The sequence below is a fragment of the Cornus florida genome, unplaced genomic scaffold, assembly GCF_030987335.1.
Source record: "Cornus florida cultivar Cherokee Brave unplaced genomic scaffold, ASM3098733v1 CherokeeBrave_3.0.0_Hap2_Chr09, whole genome shotgun sequence".
In the NCBI taxonomy this organism is placed as follows: domain Eukaryota; kingdom Viridiplantae; phylum Streptophyta; class Magnoliopsida; order Cornales; family Cornaceae; genus Cornus; species Cornus florida.
Window position 1 is genome coordinate 27,613,512 of NW_026775579.1, and position 22,269 is coordinate 27,635,780.

At 35.3% G+C, this 22,269-nt stretch overlaps 1 long non-coding RNA gene across 2 annotated transcripts; it reads right to left on the reverse strand.

Annotated features, from left to right (window-relative positions):
• Nucleotides 1-2,097: 2,097 nt before the first annotated feature.
• LOC132273621 (uncharacterized) lies at nucleotides 2,098-4,549 on the reverse strand. Of its 2 annotated transcripts, none has more exons than XR_009470190.1 (3): nucleotides 4,177-4,549; nucleotides 3,870-4,065; nucleotides 2,098-2,431 (listed from the first exon to the last, which is right to left on the reverse strand). It is a non-coding gene; the product is annotated as an uncharacterized LOC132273621 (long non-coding RNA). The 2 variants fall into 2 exon arrangements; XR_009470191.1 differs by having other exon boundaries at nucleotides 3,870-3,967; nucleotides 4,177-4,536.
• Nucleotides 4,550-22,269: the final 17,720 nt, after the last annotated feature.

The window sequence follows — 22,269 nt, forward strand, 5'->3', positions numbered from 1 at the left end:
GTATGAATGAGCAAGGTCTGCATGATAGTGGTCAGACACAGATTTATGAAGGGCTCAGTGAGGGCATGAGCCCCCACTGAATTTTTTATTATTACATTTTATATTACTAAATTTATACTTTTTTTTTACATTTATACGTATAAAATTTTGAAATTGCCCCCACTGAAATTATAAAAAAGCCCTACTATATAAATTTGCCCCGTCATATGAATTCCTAGATCTGTCCCTGATAGTGGTGTGACATTCATACTTGATTCTTGTGCAAAAAGAAGCATATTAATAAAATGAACGTTGACAACAAACTAGAGGAATTGGTTTGTTTCTTTGCAATCACCTACTTGGTTTTCAGACTAAAAATATTATTTGTAACATTAGTTTGAACGGTAAGAATTTTTTATATTATTGAAATATTGGAGGAAATTAATAATAAAATAACAATAATAATACTTACAGCAAAATATTGAAGGCATGTACAATTGGAAGAAGAACATGATCGATACTGAAAAGCTATTCAAGATCAACTTCTCTTCAAAGAAGTTGAAGGAAAACAAGAAGAGAAGTGTTATGAGTGTGAGAGTGGATTCACATGTATATGCAAGGGAGGAACTAGTAATGGGCTAACCTGGACTATAGCCTAGGTCCAATTGAAAAAAAAAAAAAAAATAGTACTATTGTTCCTATAAGTTCATGTACTACTCTTCCTCTTCCTATCAGCCCTTTACAAAGGTCAAACCTTAAATATGAGTAAGTCTACGAACCATGGACATGTTCAATTACAAAATAAACCATAATAAAAAATAATATGGCCTAACCCAGTAAATCAAACACATTGTTAGTCTATGGAAGAAGACATTATTGTTAATCCAGTGAAATATTGAATTTTATTTTTGTAAAAAAGGGGTGGGGGGCTTTGTTGATGATTTGATAATTTATTGTTAAATTGGGTAATTTATTATATAATAGATTAATAATTAGTCATGGGCGAAGCACATAGGTCTTATTTTTTAATGTGAATTTATTGATAAGGAACATATATATCGGGCATTCTTTTAGTTGTTTGTTTTAATACTTATATGAAACAGACTTCAATGGGTTCTTAACTGTGAAAATACGTTAGAGTTTGAAAGTGTAAATGTGTTAGAAGGTTATAGATTATTAGATTTAATTGAATAACTGATACATGATAATTATGTATTTAAAGCATGGATGACACACTAAGCAATTATGGGTTTATTTATTTTTAGCCCTCTCTACTTTGCAATTTTGGCTCCGCTCCTGTGTATATGTACCTCTTCCAAAAAAGTAGTTGTGCAGAAAAGTTTCAATTTGATTCAATTTAGCGCAAATAGACACATTTAAGTTGTTTGACTAAATTGCCTTTATATACACATTTTACATATTATTTTAAAAATAAACATATTATATAGTTGTTTTTTAATTGCATTTTATAAATTATTGTTGTTTTAAATATTTTGATTTTAATAGTTAGATTTAATTGAGCAATCGTGATATTTTATGGTTATTCTTATTTTCTTTTGTGGCTAGTCGTAGTGTAAATCAAAATGTTATTATTGGATGTGTAAATTAAAGTGCAATTCTATTAGTTCTTGCAGAAACAATGGACATGCTACTCTCACAAATCAATTCAATAAAGCAAATATTTACGTTTTCCTAGTAGTTTATAGTTTATAATTTGGTCTGTAAATACAGGATATGTTTGACCAATTTATTGTAGTATCTAAGACCATCTCCAATGCAAAATGCTATTTTAAGCTGCCAAATCTATATTTGGATAGGAGCTATAGTGTCAAAATACTATATTTTAGCAATTCTGCGTGCATTTCATCCAAAATGCTATTTTTTTGACACAATCACCATTTTTTTTTTCAATTACCATTTCCAACTATTCTTTTTCAACTACTATTCTTTTTCAACTACTATTTCCAACTACCAAACCAACAATTATCTATTCTTCACAAAAGTCCTGCATGGACTACAAGAAAATTTTAATGGGACATAAGATTAGATCTAGTTGAAAAGAAGACAGAAAAATCTTCACAGAATTTCTTTTTTATTATTATTTTTTTCTACCACAAATCAATACTAATAAAATTATTATTCAAAAACAGAAGCCATACAATCAGAGTTAATTGCAATTACAAATTTACAAGCCATGAAGGCCATTCATCAATATCAGAATCACAGGAGCCCATTGACTTAACTTATGTTCCACTGTATTGTGTGAGCTTTAGAAGTCCATTTAAATTGGAAGTTTACACCGTGTTGTAGACAAAGCAGAGACACTTCTAACACCGGTGAGAAGAACAACATCAATATTCAATTTAAACCAACCATCAGCAACTGGAGATCGGAGACCAACCATCAGTAGTTGGAGACCGGAGACCAACCATCTTCCAAACTGTCCTAACAACTGTGCAATATAAAAAGATTCAATTTTTCTTTTTTAATTAAGAAAAAAGAAATGTCAGAAAATCAGATACACAATTTAAGTTCAAGAATAAAACCCAATAATCTGTCCAAATACAAAGAAAACAAGACATAATGTAAAATTGTAAATGTTAAATTGTGAATGCATAATGAGTGGATTGTGTATGACTTAAGTAATGGCAACAAAATTAAGAGCAATAGTGTATTTAATCAATATAATTTAATCTTATTCAATTTAATACAGGCATTCAAAGAGGACACTAACCAATTCTTTGTTGTCATCCCCAGTTTCAAGATCCCCAGTTATAACATCTATGGCTATGTGCTTAGAATTGCCATGAACTAAAAATCAATCCCTTACTTTGCTATGTGCTTAGAAAATTCCAATTTAATCAATCAGATTATTTTAAGGCAATTAACACCATCAAAACAATTAACACCACCAAATTATTTAACCATTTTGAAAATTATTAAAGTAAGATGGACCTTTCCATTATATTTGCCTAAATTAAATACTATTTTTTAGAAAGAAAACTAAATTTAGTTACCTTCCTTTCTTTTTCCACAAAAAATGCACAAATCTTTGACCTTTCTACAAAGGTAAAGAAAATTAAACTCAGTTACTTTCCATTCTGACAAAACCAAAAGATAACCTAGCTGTTATTGTCTATGAAATCATATGAAAATCTTACACAACCAAGCCAAATTGGAAGTGCGAACAACCAAATCAAATAAACCTTTAAACCAACACAACCAAATCCAACAGGGCAAATTATCAACCCTCAACCAAAGCACAGAAAATTAAAAGTTTGAACAACCACATCCAGAACAACAAAGAGTTGTTCCCTAAAAATTGATACTATGAGAACTCAGTTTTTAAAAGAACATTGTTAATGTGGATGGTGCCATTTGATTACTCTGCAGTTGTCAATCAAGCAATTATGGTTTCTCCACATTTTCTAGTATCTATAGATTGAAGAAAAGAACAAATAGCATAGCCTCACTGATTCAATTATGGTTTCTTTGCAGTTGTTAGTGAATGCATTATGATTCTATGACCATTATGATTCGAATAAGAAAATTGCTAGGTCTTTTTTGAGCTCATGTCCTCATTCAGTGATTGAGGTTTGATAATATCACGTACTCAATTTGACAGATAAGGGTGCAAACTCATCATGAGAAAACCCTTGTTGTCGAATTAATTTCAGAAAAGAAGCATCCAAGTATTCTAACATGATAGGATCGCTCATGCCGGTTCATGTAGTGCATATAAATCAAAAGAATCAAATTTTTTGTGTTCTTATTAGAACATACTGATGCATTTGGAGAGGTAGATTATGATCCTAGGCGGAATTGAGTTTTTCAAAATACGGATTTAGAGAGAGAAAGAAAAAGTGAAAGAGGGGAAGCACATCAGCTACCTCTTGATGATGAGCATTCACAACAGTTCCTCCCCTTATCAAGATCTTCGAAGGAGATAACGGAACTCCACACTCAGAATCACCATATCCAACTTTAGCTTCACAAAATTGTCAACAAAATGAATCAAAAATCTTCATTACAGACCCAATTCCTCCATTTAATTGCAGAGAAAAAATTGGCAACAAAATTACCGATCTGAGAAGAGAGAGAGAGAGTGATATATATATATATATATATATATATATACACACACATATGAAGATGAGAGGGGAAGAGAAAATATAGATTTGAGAAGAGAGAATTTACCCGGTCGGTGTTCGTCACCTTTAAGTGCCGGTCGTCGTCGATAATTGTTGGTTCGTTGCAGATGAGAGGGAGAGAAAGAGGACAGGGCAACTAAAGGGACAGATTGAATGCAACGAAGGGTAGAGGAGAGGCGGATAGGATTGAGGGAGAGAGATGAAACTGCGTTGTACAGAGAAATGAGAGAGTTGCCAAAAAAAAAAAAAAAAAAATTTGACAGCTGTTACATTCGAGAGGAAATTTGAAAATGTCAAAATTTGAGAGTCCAAAAGAGAGTCCATTAGAGAGTTTTTTTTTCACCACCTCTGATAATTTGAGTTTGAGAGTCTAAAATGAGAGAGCACTGGGGTTGCTCTGAGCAAAGATTATTAGATAGTTCGGATATGCTTGATCATGCCTCCATCCAATTGGATATGCTTCATCATGCCCCCATCCAATTGGAGTGTGCCAATTGGACAAGTTTTTAAGATGTAGCCTTTGTAATTTTTTTTTGATAACTTGAAAGGTGATTTGACAAATTCTTCTAATGACATTTCGTGATTGGGTAGGGATATAACTGTCTTTGTGCATGATTCACACTAATATTTCTTAGTGCCTTTTACGGTTTATAAATTTAGTGAAGGAAAAGGAAAAGAAACAATTCATGCTTAGCAGTGCTTTGAAAATAACATTATGAATAAAAATACATTGCAGAAAATATAAATTTTTCTAGAAGTAACTGAAATAAAGCATTCCTATTGTGTTGCCAAAGTCTTCTTGGAAGAGTTTCTACATACAAATCAATAATGTATGTACATAGAAGAGAGTTTATTTTCTGAAGTCCCTTTGTGGATTACTCAAGAAATTAATTTGAAGGTAGAGATTTCTAAGTACGAAAATATTGAGCTTGGAGACAGGGTTTTCTGGTGGGAGATGGTGAGAACTAGAACAAAGGTGGTTTTGTGGAAACCATTATGAAGCAGTACAATCATGTTGAAGTAGAGTGAAAGAAATCCTTGGACCTTTTCCGGTATGAATGATTGTCATCCCTTTTAATAAGTGGCCTGATGATAAACTATTATATGGTCCGAAATTACACCTGATAATCACAATATGACACACAAGCAAAAATCTGAATAAAGTTGACACATTTACTTGCATGTTGAGTTGTGATTAGACGAGATTTACATGATCCAGGATCACGTAAAAATTTCTCCCGATTTTATAAACGAGTGGTAGCACTCAAGATCAAAGTCCAAACTTTCCATGAAATCCCTAAAGTAAGTCGGACGAAGTCATCATTAAAGGAGTGTTTGGAAAGAGCACCATGGATAAGAAAGAGAGAAAATTGAAGAAAGACCATTTAATTGGATTTTTATAGAGTTTACATAGGGGAATATCATATCATTTTATATTTTATCTTTGCATGTTTTAAACGGAAGAAAAGTACTAAAAGTTTTTCTTTCTTCTTCTTCTTTTTATTTATTTTTAAAACCATGTTAAAATTTTAAGTTTGTCTTTAACAACACTATAGCCTCACTTGCCATTTAGCATATTTGCTTCATAATTCCTTGTCAAAATGTAAAAAGAATGAGAGACAATAAGCAGGGTCTTCATGATAGTGTGAATATTGGTATAGATTATATTCGAAATGATCAACTTTATTGTGCCACTAAACATTATTACTGAGCTTGATACTAAAGTCGATATCATCCAAGATGTGTGTATATAAAGAAAAAAAATTGATAAATTATACTTATCTCTTTGTATTTAATATCTAAATAACAGGAATATTTTTTATGCTATTAAAAATAACACTAACCTTCCATATTAAAGTTGTCAGTTTAGGATTATACTCATTGTAATTTTATTGTAATTTGTCATTACAATACATGGATAAAAATGTCTCTCAATTTTTCTAAGGGCAAAATTGAATTTTGCGTAAATTTCAAGTATGAGATAAACTAACGAATTTTATGACCGGAGAGGTATGGTCACTATTATTCAGGTGAGGTCAGTATTCTTTTTGAAACTAAAAAAAAGGTCTCCATTAGTTAGACATTCAACAAAAAAAGGTTTGTGTAATTTTAAAAAATAAAAATAAAAATTACAACGATTGGATATCTCTTTTAACCAATTTACTGAAATGCTATCACTATTATGTATTCAGAGTAAGGTCCAAGTTGTGTCCGGTTCAAGTGAGCTAGAAAGAAGCCCAATACCAAGCCCGACTATGAATTAAGTCCATATAGAAAAATCCAATCTACAAAAAATGCCCACACCCATCTCAAAGCCCATCCCATCTAAAGTGCTACAACCCTACAAAGTACAAATTACTAAAAGGCAAGTGCAGTGACCAAAACAAAGTCATATCATATTGTCACCGCGACACCACAAAGTGACAAGCTTTTACAAACCATTTGTTTATTAATGTAATATAAGGGCTGGTGCTCCGCGTTCCCACCTCAAAGTTTAGCGGACTAATACTAAATTCATTTATACTCATTTCATCTTTCATTTGAATTCGATGTAAGACAAATTTTTTCTTATAACATTCTCTCCTACCCAAACTCGTAACACTCCTCATTGTTACTTTTAATAGTATGTTTTTATAAACTTTTTTTTTTAATAATTAATCATTAGTATTTCAAATTATGGTTGTGTATTGAAATTTTCTATAGAGTGAAAGGACATTGCCATTGTTGTCCAAATCATCTTGCAGAATGTATCTTGTAGGAAGTCATGGATGTCGTGGGGGTTAACCTTTAGGATGTTTTCATGTAGTATGTTTTTTTGTTTCGTCTATGGGTTAGCTTCCTATGCTTCATCGCCACCTCCACTGCATTCTATTGCCAATTTCACCTTGACTAAAATTTATGTCTCACTTTTCATTTGGATTCGATGCTAGACGAGTCTGCCCTATAACATTCTTTCTCATTCGAATTCGCAACACATGCAGTCGGGGGTCACCTTGCCTACCTAGGCACACTAGGGGCCTTTCCGGCCGATTTGCATGGCACCAGATAAAGGAATGGGTTTGATTTTGATACCAACGATAACGAGTGGGTGCTTCACAATCCGACCCAAAAGCTTAAGCTATTAGTTACAGCGATCACCCAATCGATTTATATTTATTTCACTTTCAATCCGAATCTGATGTGTGAGAACTCTCCCCTTGTAACAATTAGCTATTAGAGAACTACAGGGCGGTCCTGGGGCCAAGGCGACCAAGGCGGTCGCCTAGGGCCTCCAATTTGGAAAGGCCTTAAATTTAGTACCATAATGTAATATAGTAGTATATGTTTGAAATATCACTACTTTCCATAATCGAACATAACTAGCATTGTAATTAATTAAAAGACATCCATTTTAGGCCATAATTTCCATAATTTAAAGACAATACACAATCATATATGATGTAAATTTATGATAATAAATAACTTTCAAAAAAAAAATTATGAAAATAAACACGTACTTATAATATCAATTTATATATATAATACAATAATTTATATGGTAAAAATAATTTGTTTGTATCCCTTCCCTTCAAAAGAAAAAAGAATTTTTTATATTTAAGTTTTAAACAAGAAACTGATTTATTTTATTATTATATTAGTTTTGAGCTCACATACATGTATGATAGTTAAGCCTAGTTTAAACAACTAAATTTTTAACTCATGAATGCAATCAACTGTCAAATTTTTAACTCATCCAAGGTAGTGATTGGAGTACTTTAGTTTATAATTTCATATCTCAAAATGTAAGGCGGGTCATATTTACTTTGATGAAGTTAAATTTTGATTTTTGTGACTAAGTTGTGTTGAATATTTTTAAATTTTTTAATGTAAATTGTATTGTGCTCTTCATAAACCCCCAAGACCGATTATTGCTTTATGTGTTTTCAACCTTAAAATATTTTATGTGTTTATCGTCTAATTTTAATGTAAATTTCGCACCAATATAAATTTTTTGCTCATGTGAAACTTTATGTATAAATAGCCTCGCATTTGAAAATTCGTGCCTCTCAAAATTTTGGGAATCTCAAGGCCGGCCTTTGGAGAACTGGAAAGGCAAGTGGCTCTCATGCCCACTATCTTTGTCAGACCTCACCCTTTTTCATTTCTTAATCTCTTTATCAAACCATAAGAGAATTCAGAGTTGGTTTTTTATTGAGAAAAATGGTGAAAGAAATAGATTACTATGATGTTCTCGACGTTAGTCCTTTCGCTTCCGATGAGGAGAGCCGCAAGGCTTACTATCTCAAGGTTCCAAATTTAATCTAAGAAATCCTAATTTTATCTTTAGTGTTTGTAATTTGATGGTTTATATATATCTATATATATATGTGAAATATATACTTATATTTGGTAATTTCGTTATCAAAACAAGTCCGATTGACTTGTAATTTTTCGGTTCAAAATTTTGAAGATTGAAGATCGGATGCGGATTTGAAGAAGTTCAACTGTTCATGATATACAATATTCTGAGATGATGAGAACAATGCTCAAAGAAGTTTTGAGAGGTAGTGAGAACATTTAGGAAGGGTTTTGGAAGGTTCGGAAATAGATTATACATTCTGGCCATCTTGAACTGGTTCAATAGGGCTGAACTGGTTCAATTTCTGCAGAATTTCAACACTATCCATCTTGAACCGGTTTAAGGGGATTGAACCGGTTCAAGAACCAAAGTTGGCAAGGTCGAAAACTTTCTGGCCTTCTTGAACTGGTTTAGCCCCTCTGAACTGGTTCATGGTCTACTGGTAGCATTCTAACTTCAGTTTCCTTCTTCCTGAATGTTTCGTTTTTGATCCCAACTTCTTTCCAAGTTCTATGCGTGAAATTTTTCATATTTTTAGAGGGATTAGGACTTTATAAACTCTATATAAATGTTAGTCTTCTAGGTTTATTTATGACTTTAGGGAAAATCAATTCTATATTTTCAGAAAGCCTTTTAGAGAGAGAAAATTCAGAAAATCAAACCTAATTATTCTGAATTTATTTATGACATCATACACATATATTCATGAGTGATTTAGTGGTGTTGTTCTCTATCTCATCGGAATTGGAGCTATATTGAAGATTCAGAAATTCCGTATGAAGAACAAGATTTAATTCTTCTGCATCGAGTTCAGATCTTGAAGAGCAGAAGTAAAAATGATCACACTTTGCAAGGGTTGGAGTATTCGAGGAGTGTTGTCTGATCTACCTACTACTTTTCTACAAATATCAAACATAAGCCTGAGGTCAAGTTGCTGTTGGACGGAGAGTTGTAAAGCCAGAGGATTGTCAGCAATTGGTCTTTGGTAGAATGATAGGGTGTGAGCCAAAGTCAAAGCTCGGTGTACTTTGTCGTGGTTAGATTGGTCGCCGTCCTACCACAAGCTTAAAGACTGTGCATTAAGGCGAGGGCCAAGTTTTACATTTATAGAAGCCACTATTACATCCACTAAGAATATAGTTAGGGTGAGTAGGGATCATCCCAAGGGATTGGAGTCGTACTTGGTTGTGTAATCGCTATTAGGGTTAGTAGGTTGAGTGATCAAACAAATGATTGGTTGGTTGATTAAACTAGAGAGCAAATTAAACTAAATAATTGAATGTAAATAAGAGTAAGTAAGAGAGAGAGAAATCTTGGGGTTTAGAGGTCACCACCAAGCAATGCTTTTATACACCCTTACCAAGTGACTAATGAGGGTGATGTGTGTTGCAATATTGATGTGTGTGTGTGTTTGGTTGATTCAATTAGCAAGGGTGACCAATTAAGCATACATTATCTAATCAACATGTGAAAAACACAATATATCTAGCAATTAAGTATATATTGTCTAAATAGAATGTGAAAAGCACAACATATCTAGCAAGTCATTAATCCTTTCATTAAGCTCACAAGCCAAATACACCTCAAGGTTAGAGATATATGCTACTTGCATTCAAAAGTATGGAACATCAAACAACAAGTATGGATTGTCCTCCCATCTAACAACTATGCTACCACTATACTACAATTAAGCTAATGACATGAAATTAAACTAATTAAGCTAAGGGAGAGGCACAATCCATCAAGATATGAGCATGGATCATCTAGAAAATCACAAGAGCATTATTTTAAGCACAATGTTTTGACAATCTCTAGATCTATAGCATTAATACATATAGTCATGTATCAATAACACAAGAAATAGAGACAAACACATGAACATCTATTCTAGCATACATAGACATATGGATAGAATGAAATGATCAATTGGAAGCATTAAACCACATAAATCATTGAATAAACATGATTTATATATATAAAAGTGTCAAAACATGTATTACATTACTAATCCTTCAATAATACACAAAATCAAGATGTAGAAAGCATGCTTGGGGCTAACTTTAGCCCCAAGAGGATGTCTAGCCACTCATGGTAGTGCTTTTCCAACCCTCAAGGGCTAACTCCATGGTAGAGATTTGATCCTTGGTTGATGAAGAGCCTCTGATGGTGTCTCTAGCCTCTTCCTCCTCTAAGCTTGCTCTCCAAGAGATGATATGATATTATGTTAGCTCTTTCCCCTTGTAAAAAGCAATCCTTATCCTTATATAGGTAGGTTAAATGACACCCAAAATGAGCTGGGGTCGTGCACACCATATTCCCTAATGATTGGATAAAGGACAACTTTCAATGAGCTGGAAATTTAACTTTTTCGCACTGGAGGAAGTTCGATCGATCGAACCTTGGACTTGGATCAATCGAACATGGCTGAGATCCATCGAACTTAGGCTGGATCGATCTTCATTGGTGGCACTTTTTGGATAAAGAAAAATCTGAGATATTTTGAAGATATTTTTGGGAAAAGGACAAAAGTGGTTGGTAGGGTGGTACAATTAGATAATATCAATCATTTGGATAAGGACAAAGCAGTTTAATCGATCGAAGAATGATGTTGGATTGATCGAACTTTTAAGATCTCTGAAAATGTCATCATGGCTCTGATCCATCTTGAAGTGCTAAGATCGATCATGTTGGATCGATCAAACTTTGATCTGAGATCGATCGATCGAAGATGTTGATTTCCACCTTTTTCTTCCTTTTGCTTCCACTTAGCTCCTTTCTTTGATTTATCCCAGAATTGCTTCAATTAAGCTTTTATTTGGCTGAGTTAGCTTATTTTCGGGATAAGTGTCTGAAAATTGAAATAATACGAAATCAATCTAAAACGGTAAAGTAAGATAGATAAAGGTACTAGAATACCTAAGCTTAAGGGGTTTAAATACGCACTTTTTAGCATTCATCACACCCCTAAACTTAAATATTGCTAGTCCCTAGTAATGAACTAAAAAGTAAAGAAATGAAATGAACAACTATATAAGTATGAATCTAGAAAATAATAAATGGATAACGCCACTTTCGTAGGGAACACGATTACATTTAGGACATGCAACAAGCCTTTTAAACCCCTAGGTTACCCCTAGTGGACGAGTGAAGTCTTGTGAGGGTTTCCAGAAATGTACCCACAAACATTAAGCTCATTCTTTTAAAAGAGGTACCAATATTGCAAACAAGCATTGGGAGAAAACTACCTTAAGTATGCAATGTTTCAAACATTTTCTAGCAATCTCCCAAAATCTCAACATCAAGCAAGCGAGTATAGTCCTCCACACATCAAGAAAATGATCATGCAAATCAAAACAACTCTAGAATCATTTTGAGTGGATCGGCATCAAATGTGTTGCTATCTTAGCTAACTAAAGAATTAATCACATCCTTACCCTCAAACTAGCACACAAATCTAGTACCGATTATTAAGACAAAAAGTTAACATTTTATTAAAACTTTATTGTTCTAGGTGCGCTTATTCTTTTCACTCGATTTATTTTATTTTTTATTTTTTATTTATTTATTTATTTTTTGTAGGATCAAAGATGGAAGCATGGTGCAATGTGTTAATCTATTAAGCTTTCTAGTGATTCATAAGGTCGAGCGTAAGGTCAACGACTTCCAAACCAGATGGCTTTAGGGCATTAGGCATTCAAATACCCCTACGGACTTACGAGCTCAAATCAACTAGGCTACAAATCAAGACAACAACTATCTAATCATTTCCAACTTCTCACATTTTGGGAGAAGTCCTCACTTTTTTTTTTTTTTTTGAACAATTTCAATTATTAACCTAGAGTTTGGGCCCTCCACCTTTCGGCGCGAGAAGTACAGTGCTTGATGAGGTTAAAATCCCAGTTACTCAGTGAAAAGGGGTTGTTATCCACCTGTATTAAGAATGAAAGCTTTCAATGCACTACTAGCTCAATTGGGATATAACCAATTCAATAATCAACAAAGCATGTACCCCACAAATGATGTTAGTGTGCGCCTGTGCTACTGTAGAATCCTAGAGTGAATCTCAAAACAATCACAAAATCAAGATGATGTGGACCATAAGTGCAAGCAAGATATCAATATTTCGAAAAATTTACTCCTAAATGGCTTCCACAAGGCATACAAGGAGTATTGGACTCTCAAGTCAAGCAATTTTTAAATTTTAAGCAATATAGTTTTCAAAAGATCAAAATCATCACTAGATATGGACCAATCATAGAAATATCTCTCAATTACATAAGTTATGCTCAAAATATTGAAATTTAAAGCTAACATTGCAAAGCACCATTCCCCCCAAACTTAAATGACACAATGTCCTCAATATGCAAGAGAACAAAGGAAAGAGTATACCAGTGCAACTAAGGCATAGAATGATCGGTACAGAAGTATCCGAAGTGGGTGGCATGGCGCCCCCCAAACTTGGGATGGACTGTGGTCCTGAAAATTGGCACTTGGATAAATTCATCAAATAATAAAATGGGATAATTAGTGCACGGTGGACATGTAAGTGTAAATGGGATAAACAGATAAAGAGATGAGAGAGGTATAAGGGTGGTCCTGAAAATCGGATAGCACTCTCTTACTAAAGTCACTGTGATGCACCTAATGGAGTTAAAAGGACAGATGTATCAATAAAATCATATGACATCCATCATAAATAAAAACAACAATAAAATGCAATACATCCAGTGTCAAAGCCGACAGACCTGGCTCCAAAAATAATAGTATCACAAGTGTAGTAGACACACAACATAGATAGAGAGCATAAAAAGATAAAGAGACTAGGAGTCTCAAGCAGAGGGGGCAGGACGAGTAGAGCGAACTCCGCGGAACTCCCTAGCTAAGTCATCAATGGCAGTCAAGATCTTCGTACGGAGGCGAGCAATGTCAGCTCTAATGGCAGCCAGCATATTCGGACGAAGGGTAACAATGTCAGCTCTAAGGGCAACCATCATATCCTCCAAACTCTGAAGTTGCTCTTCTAAGCGACATATCTGATCATGAGCCTCAGGTGTGGCTGAAGTAGAAGAACTGTCATTTTTAGTCATGGTCTACAAAAATGAAATCTTGCAATGGGAGTTAGCGCTAGAATAAATAATTGAAAGCACAATAGAAACATGTATGTCAAATAAGATAGACAAAACATATATGACATGAATCTATGCAAGTGATAGGATGTGAAGCATGCTAAGCAATGTAAGTATGAAATGCATCCAATGTGGAATATCGCAGGCATTGGGCATAAATATGATAGCATGAAGTGAATATAAGATGAATGAAGTGTGTATGTGAGATCGATCACAAAGGTTGGATCAATCGAAAATAAGTGAGATCGATCTCACAACTTTGATCTATCTGAGACACAAGTTTGATCGATCGAACTGTGTTATGTGAAAAATGAGAAGTCACAGATCTGTGACTGTGGAAGCACGGGACCCACATGAACATGTTCTTGGGCCCATCAACACAACAAACATCAATCCCAATCACCTAAAATGGCTCACACTCCCAAAAATCAAAGTAACTCATTACAATGGACACGGTATAAAGACGAATATAGACATATATATATGAAAAGCTTAAAACTTCATCTATGGCCAACAATCATCATGAATATTGGAACGGATCAAACAATTAAAGTATACTCTTAACAAATTGAGGTGTGAAAGCAATAATAGGGTCTCGGATGTTACCTTGAATCAAAGAGAGGAGAGATGGAATGTGAAGAGGAAGAAGATCCGAGAAGAGGGAGAGATCGACACCTAGTTCACTCCGGAGATCTCACAGGAGATGGAGGAAATGGGTGAGGTTACAGCGGCGTAGGAACTAGGGTTTGGAAATAAGGGAGAATGAGATCTTATCCTTGGTTCTATTTAAAAACTGTCACTCTTTAGTTCGATCGATCGAACTAGAATCACAGATCGATCGAACTTTGAATGATCGTTTCACAAAGTGTTTTTTATTTTTTATTTTATTTTTATTAAACAATAAATAAAATAAAACAAAATCTTTTTGTATTTTTGAGAAATAAAATAAAATAAAATAGAATAAAATAAAAATATTTTTGGATTTTAAAAATTGAAAAAGTCAAAACAAAGTCAAACAATGAAATGGAGAACTGAGATCGATCTGAACAAAATGTTCAATCGATCAGATAGAGGGCAAAAATATACAGGTTTTTGGTTCAAAAATTGGCTAAGTGTTGGAACTTAAAGATCGATCGAACATCGGAGTTGGATCGATCGAAGAACTTCCGATCGATCTTGAAATGTTTCGATCGATGAGACAGAGAGGTGAAATATATAGGTTGATGCAGGCTCAAAATTTTTCTAAGTGTTGGATCGTGAGATCGATCAAACTTTGAAGTTGGATCGATCGAAGGTCTTTTGATCGATCTAAGAATAAGTTCGAACGATGGGACAGAGGTGATTTGGATGCAGGTGGATACAGGTAGAAATTTTTTCTAAGTGTTGGATGCAGGTGGAAGTTTAATCGATCGAACTCTTATTTGAGATCGATCGAACTTATGCAAAATACTCAATCACAACACAAAATTTTATGCAATCCTAATCACAGTTCCTATCAATGCATATGAACCAAAAACAAGTATCTAGACTTCGCAAGAAATGAAATTTAAGATAGAAATGAGGGAGGAATAGGGTTTTGACACCCTACGAAATGTTATTGCTAGTCTTTAACGTCTCTAGCAAGACGTTGGGCTCTTTTAGCCCGGATCAAAGATCTTGTAATGCATCCCCTCCTTGTTGGGGTGATAGATGCTTTGAACTCCACCCAACAAATGGTTTTTTAAAGAACTTATTGGATTAAGTTCAAACGAAACTTTTGATCCCTTATCAATGCAATCTTCTATGTGTTCATACACCGGGTCAACTAGATGTGCAGCTTCCAAATGTATTTGAAAGACTTGACCCTCGATGTAAGGTTTCAACCTCTGTCCATTAACCTTAAAAATGTTTCAAATTTTTGATTTCAACTGCCCCATGAGGTGCAACAGAGATGATTTCATAAGGACCCTCTCATTTGGTTCTCAATTTCCCAGGAAAGAGTTTCAGTCTAGAGTTGAAAAGCCAGGTTTTTTGACCGGGTTCCAAAGACTTTTACACAATATACTTATCATGAAATACTTTGGTTCTTTCTTTGTAGAGTTTTGCATTATCATAAGCATTGTGTCTCAATTCTTCTAACTCACTCAATTGAAGTAGCCTATTCTCTCTGGCTTTATCAAGGTCAAAATTGAGCTTTTTAACTGCCCATAAGGCTTTATGCTCTAGCTCAACTGGAAGATAGCAAGGCTTTCCATATACAAGCCTATTAGGAGACATGCCAATGGGAGTCTTGTATGCCGTCCGATAAGCCCACAAAGCATCATTTAGCTTCCTTGACCAATCCTTCCAGGTGGTGTTAACCATTTTCTCAAGAATATGTTTAATTTCCCAGTTAGACACTTCAACTTGCCCACTTGTTTGAGGATGGTAGGGAGTGGCTACCTTATGAGTGACGGAGTACTTAAGAAATAAGTGCCTCAAGAATTGATTGCAAAAATGTTTTCCTCCATCACTTATTATAGCCCTTGGCATACCAAAATGAGCAAAGATATTGGATTTAATGAATTGAATGACCACGGAGTGGTCATTTGTTTTGGTAGCACATACTTCCATCCACTTGGAGACATAATCAACGGCAAGAAGAATGTATTGAAAACCATAGGACATAGGGAATGGACCCATAAAATCAATGCCCCATATATCAAAGATCTCAACAACAAGTATATTGGTCAAGGGCATCATATCTCTTCTAGACATTGTCCCTATCTTTTGACATCTCTCACATGATTTGCAAAAATTGTAGGCATCTCTATGAATAGTGGGCCAAAAGAGCCCACTTTGAAGAACCTTCAAGGCGGTCTTCTTTGCATTAAAATGCCCACCACATGCAAGAGTGTGACAAAACACTAGGACACTTGGAATTTCACTCTCCGGAATACATCTCCTCACAATTTGATCCGGACAATATCGGTATAAGACAGGGTCTTCCCAATAGTAATTCCGGATGTTGCCAAAGAAACGATTCTTTTCGTTCTTCGACCAAGAAGTTGGTAGCTTGCCTATTGCCAAATAATTCACAATGTCGGCAAACCAAGACATTTTGCCATTGGAAATTTGAAACAGTTGTTCATCCGGAAAAGAGTCACAAATTGGTAGACTAGGGAAAGGCTTTATCGAAAACCTAGAAAGATGATCGGCAACCACATTTTTGGTGCCTTTCTTGTCCTTGATTTCACAATCTAATTAACCTAGGTTTTGTTTCCCTTTTTGTCAATAGATGTCTCAAGGTGGCATGATAAAAATAAACAACAACCTTGGATCCTAAGAGATAGGAACGAAATTTATCAAGAGCATACATTACGGCAAGTAATTCTTTCTTGGTAGTGGAGTAATTCAATTGAGCTCCTGAGAAAGTTTTACTTGTATAGTAGATGGCACAACGAAGTTTACCCATTCTTTGTCCCAAAACTGCCCCCATGGCATAATCAGAAGCATCATACATGATTTCAAATGGCAATGACCAATTGGGAGGTTGCATGATAGGAGCAGATGATAATAATTCATGCAATTTATAAAAAGCGTCTAGGCATGCTTGGTCAAAGACAAAAGGAGTTTCCTTGGCTAGAAGGTTACACAAGGGTTGAGCAATTTTACTAAAATCTTTGATAAAACAGCGGTAAAAGCCAACATGACTTAGAAAGGAGTGAACCTCTCTCACCGTCGAAGGTGGAGGCAATTCAGAAATAAGCTCGACCTTCGCTTTATCTACATCTCCTTGAGATAACGTGATCCAAAACAATACCCTCTTGAACCATGAAATGGCTCTTTTCCCGGCTAAGTACAAGGTTGGTTTCACGACATCTCTTAAGCACTAGATCTAAATTTTTGAGGCATGTATTAAATGAAAACCCAAAAACAGAAAAATCATCCATGAAAACCTCTAGATACTCTTCCACCATATCCGAGAAAATTGACATCATACATCTTTGGAATGTGGCGGGTGCATTGCACAAACCAAAAGGCATCCGTTTATAAGCAAATGTGCCGAATGGACATGTAAAGGTGGTTTTCTCTTGGTCTAGTGGGTCGAGGGCTACTTGATTGTACCCCAAATAGCCATCAAGGAAGTAATAATATTGTTGCTCGGCCAATCTCTCTAGAATTTGATCAATGATTGGCAAGGGGAAGTGATCATTTCTAGTGGCAGCATTCAATTTGTGGTAATTAATGCATACATGCCATGAATTGGCGGTACGCTTAGAGATTTCCTCACCCTTTGCATTCTCAACCACCGTAATCCCCAATTTTTTGGAAACTACTTGAGTTGGACTCACCCATTTGCTATTGGAGATTGGGTAAATGATTCCGGCATCTAAAAGTTTGACAACTTCCTTCTTAACTACCTCCTTCATGGTTGGATTAAGTCTCCTTTGGGCATCCCTAAAGGGTTTTGCATCATCTTCCATAAGTATGCGATGCATACAAATTGAAGGGTCAATTCCCTTAAGATCCACCACACTCTATCCTATGGCTTCCTTATTTTCTTTAAGCACACTTAAAAGAGCATCTTCTTGGTCTTTTTCAAGACTTGAAGAAATGATAACCAGAAGAGCTCTTTTGGTCCTAAGAATGCATACTTGAGATTGGAAGGTAGATTTTTAAGCTCAAGAATTGGTGGAGAGACTAAAGATGAGACCGGTGGAGTGCTAGAGAGTGGAGGAAGATATTCTATTGGAGTTTTCCAAGATGGAAAATCTAAGCTTGCAACAGATTCCATGAGATTGCTTACTTCATTCATTGATTTTTCATCATCAAATCCACAACTTCCATACATTTCAAGAAGACAAGAAGCAAGAGGATCATCAGATAAAAGAGATGAAAGACTATCCTCAATTGGTTGTTTCATTACCATCATTGGAATCTATTCCTGAACAACCTCATCTAACACATCTACAAGGCAACACTCATCTTCATCTATAGGATGTCGACTTGCATGGAAAACATCAAGTTTGATCGTTATATTGCCAAAAGAGAGGTCCATAATCCCGGATCTACAATTAATTATTGCATTTGCGGTGGCAAGGAATGGTCTTCCCAAGATGATTGGGATGTGGTTGGAGGGATTAGCAACCGGTTCGGTATTAAGAACTACGAAATCAACCGGAAAGTAGAATTTATCCACCTTGACAAGAATGTCCTTAACCATGCCCCTAGGTGTTTTGACGGATCTATCGGCCATTTGAAGGACCACCGATGTTGGTTTCAATTCATTCAACCCTAATTGGACATATTCGGAGTAAGGAATCAAATTAACACTTGCACCTAAGTCAAGAAGAGCTCTATGAATTTCATGGCTCCCAATTACACAAGAAATAGTCGGAGCACCATGATCTTTGAACTTAAGTGGAGTGTTTTGTTGAAGAATGGAGCTTACTTGCTCCGTGAGGAACACTTTTTTAGGGCTTGGTCCCTTGCTCTTCCTCTTTTGTGTGCAAAGATCTTTCAAGAATTTTGCATAAGGTGGAATTTGCTTAATGGCATCCAAAAGAGGAAGGTTGATGTTGACTTGCTTAAAAACTTCCATCATGTCATGTGTTTTCCCTTCTTGCCTCCCATAAGGCGAAGTTTCTTTTAAAGCATAAGGGAATGGAGCTTTTGGCTCACAAGACTTTGTAATTTGAGAGGATGATGGAGAAGATTGAGAATTTTGGTTAGGAACATTTTCATTCAAAGGAGTAGGAATGGAATTGGGAATTGGATGGGTGACAACTTTAGGTTGCACCGATTCACTATCTTCCTTTGGTAGTTCATATTGTCCACTTGCTTACCACTTCTCAAGGTGGTGATGGCTTGCGCTTGAGCTTGGGAAGAACACCCCGATATAGGGTTTACTTCCACCCAAAATTAGGCTTTTGGATTCCTCTCGGCTTGACTAGGTAATTTCCCAATTTCTCTTTCATTAAAGGCATTAGCTATGGTCCCAATTTGGGATTCAAGCTTTGATATGGAGCGAGAGTGGGAATGCAACAAGTTGGTATCCTTCTCTAAGCTACCCAAGGCCATCAAAACCTTATCTTCAAATGTAGAATTACTAGAAAGTGCTTGAGGATAATGAAAGCCAACTTGGGAATCATACATTTGAGGATGTGAGAGGTCATTCATTCTTTGATGATGGAAAGAAGAAGAAGAAACAAACCCTTAAGGACCTCCATTTCTTTTATGAGGTGGAATGTATTTTCTTTGAAGATTTTTAGCTTGATAAGGGCTTTCATTCCACAATGGAACATATGCATTTGAATAAGGGTGAGCAAATGTAGCATTAACTTGTTCAAAGTGTTCATTAACAACATGTCCATGGGGACAATTGAAAGTAGTGTGCAAAACACTTGAACATGTCATGCAAGGTTCACAAAGATGAGTTGTATGATGAAAAGGAGATGAATTGATAGCCAGTTTTTGATTCAACAAGAATTGATCAAGTTTTTTAGAAAGAGTTTTAACCTCGGCTACAATTTCCCTTGAACTTTCAATTTGACACACTGTTATACTTTTCTCCTTTTTATTAAAACCACGATCAAGCCGAGAAGTGTAATATTTGTGCAAAGAATTTTCACTCATTTTTTCAAAAAGGTGCCAAATGTCATCTTCATGTTTTCCAAAATACGAACCTCCACACGAGGTATCAACTATGTCCTTTTGCATGTCGGATAGGCTTTCATAGAAGTATTGGACAACTTGCCATTTTGGAATACCATGATGCGGACACTTTCTTAGCAAGTCATTCAATCTATCCCAGGCCTCATGCAACATCTCTCCTTCCCTTTGAGAAAATTCTCTAATTGAAGCACACATTACATTGGTCAAACTTACGGGGTAATTTTTTTTTAAAAACTCATTTTGCATTTGTGCCCAAGATGTTATTGAATTTACCCCTAAAGTTTTGAACCAATGCTTTGTTTTATTTTTAAGCGTGAAGGGGAAGAGAAGTAATTTAAGAACTTCCTCCAGGACACCCATGTACCTCACGGTAGAACATAGTTCAAGAAATTCATTAAGATGCCTATATGGTTCCTCTTCATCCAATCCATAAAAGAGTGGACACATTTGAATGGTCTCGGGCTTGATTTCATATTGATTAGCCTCAAAATTAAGCAACACAATGCAAGTAGGTGCAGCGTATGCATGAAGATTATAATGATCACGAAGGACCATTAGAGGAATTGAAGCTTGAACTCCGGGGTCATGTTGATTAAGAGGTAAGTTTTGCATGAAGCGTGGGCCTAAGTAGCCAAGATTACCCTCTAGATTTTCATGTGAATGCCTAGAATGTATGATATGACGAGGTCTATTCCCGACTACAAGCGACACACAAATCACAACAAAATAAGCAAACACTCCTGCTTCGCAACAAATCAACAATCAACAAACTTCCTCCACATACAATGTTCCCACACTCCCATGCTTAAACAATATGCAAGAAAACTAAGTTGCCTCCACGCGGGCTCATGATTTATCTAAGAATTTAAAAACTAGCTTCCACGCAGGTCGACGATTTAACTAAGGGATTGAGTAAGAAAGTCTCACAAAGGTCCTTTAGCACTTCAACTCCAAATTTAAGGCTTATCTTAGCAATTTTTTTAAATTTTTAGCACTTTTCCTTGCTTGCTTAGCTCCTTTGCTTGATGGCTCCTTTGCTTGCCTCCTAGCTCAATGCTCCTTGTCAAAGATAAACAAACACAATTAGTAATCAAAAGAAAAATAAAAACAAAGTACAGATACGATCAAAAGAGTACTAATTCCTAATTGATTCCACAAATACAACGTTGCCTAATCCCCGGCAACGGCGCCAAAAACTTGGTGGTTGGATTGGTCGCAGTCCTACCACAAGCTTAAAGAGTGTGCATTAAGGCGAGGGCTAAGTTTTACATTTATAGAAGCCACTACTACCTTCACTAAGAATTTAGTTAGGGTGAGTAGGGATCATCCCAAGGGATTGGAGTCGTACTTGGTTGTGTAATCACTATTAGGGTTAGTAGGTCGAGTGATTAAACAAATGGTTGGTTGGTTGATTAAACTAGAGAGCAAATTAAAATAAATAATTGAATGCAAATAAGAGTAAGTAAGAGAGAGAGAAATCTTGGGGTTTAGAGGTCACCACCAAGCAATGCTTTTCTACACCCTTACCAAGTGACTAATGAGGGTGATGTGTGTTGCAATATTAATGTGTGTGTGTGTTTGGTTGATTCAATTAACAAGGGTGACCAATTAAGCATACATTGTCTAATCAACATGTTAAAAACACAATATATCTAGCAATTAAGTATATATTGTCTAAATAGCATGTGAAAAGCACAACATATCTAGCAAGTCATTAATCCTTTCATTAAGCTCACAAGCCAAATATACCTTAAGGTTAGAGATATATGCTACTTGCATTCAAAAGTATGGAACATCAAACAGCAAGCATGGATTGTCCTCCTATCTAACAACTATGCTACCACTCACTACAATTAAGCTAATGACATGAAATTAAACTAATTAAGCTAAGGGAGAGGCATAATCCATCAAGAAATAAGCATGGACCATCTAGAAAATCACAAGAGCATTCTTTTAAGCACAATGTTTTGACAATCTTTAGATCTATAGCATTAATACACATAGACATGCATCAATAACACAAGAAATAGAGACAAAC